This window comes from Psammomys obesus, unplaced genomic scaffold (genome assembly GCF_907164565.1).
Source record: "Psammomys obesus unplaced genomic scaffold, mPsaObe1.curated_primary_1811, whole genome shotgun sequence".
NCBI classification, from domain to species: Eukaryota; Metazoa; Chordata; class Mammalia; order Rodentia; family Muridae; genus Psammomys; species Psammomys obesus.
This window is the reverse complement of record NW_026596095.1, coordinates 20,548,672-20,550,350: the sequence shown is the minus strand read 5'-3', so window position 1 is coordinate 20,550,350 and position 1,679 is coordinate 20,548,672.

Below are 1,679 nucleotides of genomic sequence, written 5' to 3'. Positions count from 1 at the left end.
CGCGCGCGCGCGCACACACACACACACACACACACACACACACTACATAATGATCGTGCTTCCTTGTGAAGACCTTTGACACAGTCTTAGCCAAAATCTCTCATTCCCTCAAATGCCACCACTTCCTCCATAAGGCCCTTTAATATTTAACCCAAGTAGAGGTAACTTCCCTGCAATTGCGTATATCATGAGTGTTTGTATCTGGTTTAGTGGCCTCCAACTAGTTACAAGCAGCAGCTGTGTTAACTCTGCGGTCTTTGGTCCAGGCCAACAATAGGAGCTATGGCGCTGTGGAAGGACTAAGCCGCAGAGCCACAAAGGCTTAATATTTCTTTCTGTTGTTATGCTACTGTTATATTGACTGTCCAGAGTTTTGACCTTTATTAATAGGGCTCTAATTTATTAATCTAACTGATACAAAAACATTCCACTATACCACCATTCCACTATTATGGACCTAAGCTCAAGATTGTAAGCCTCCATAATGTGTATGCTTATACTAAAAGTTAAGATCAAGTGAGTTTCCCTTTTTCTTCATAAAAGGCTTTTGCCTTTTCAGAGCTCACCTTAAAAAATACTTATGCTGTTAACACATATGTATGTCTACTGCCTTTTTCTCAATGCAGAGTACAATTGTGATACTAACATGTCTAAAGTTTTATCTCCTTCTTAAAACTTAAAAGTAATTCTTGTAAGCTGCAGAAAGTCCACCTAAATCCACCTCTCAGCTCAATTGGACTCCAGATAAGTACTGCACTTATTGCCTATCTCAAAAGGTGGGACTCCTCCCCTTTCCCTGGTTTTGGGATTTCCTTTCCTGGCTACCAGACTGCTGTTTACTGCATGTAACCACTGGCTAGATTGGTGAGTTCACTCCATTTTCTCAGCATAAACACCTCTCTTGGTAGGGGAAGCTTGACCACAGAGCTTTGGCAACTTTCTACTATCTTTTGAGTCGGAGGGACCCCCCCTCAGCTGTAGTCTCAATTGTCTAGGTTTGACCCTCTATGCTGACCTCCATTTTAGGACCACATTCTCCCTTGGGCGGTACGTCTCCTCTCACAGATGGTTCCTCTCCCCACTCGCTTGCCCTCTCGCCCGCTCATGGGCCCTCTCTCGCTCGTTCGTGGGAAGACCTACGAACCGTTGTGCTTCAGCCATGCCACTGGGCACCACACCCGGGTCCTTGGCCAAGAGCTGACGAGCTATTGAACAGGTAGCATCCCTCTTGCTCGGAGTCACACTTTCCCTTGGGATGCCACTGGAAGGTCTTGACTTCTCTGCCCCCAATGGGAGACGCCCAGACGCCCGCACTCCGGATAGAATCTCCTCTGTGGAGAATTTTAAGTTTCTACACCTACTGCCAGCTGGCCCCAGGGCCTTTAAGTTTACATGCTTCTGTAACCAAACCTCACCTCAATGACAGGTCAAAAACAAAGGTCCCCCCCAGGTAGACAGAGGTTCCCATGTACAAGCTTCATCTATCCAAACCTTTCAATGTATACCTACAGGATTTTCTCCATTCTCAACTTTTATCTTTTGCCTATATATGTGTTTCAGTGTCCTGCCAGACACAGATGTTTCCTATAGCCACAACAGCGCCAAAACAGCTACAGGTGTTCAACCCTGACCTCATGGATTTCCAACAAGCTGCAGGTTGTTCAGCTCTGACCTCACAG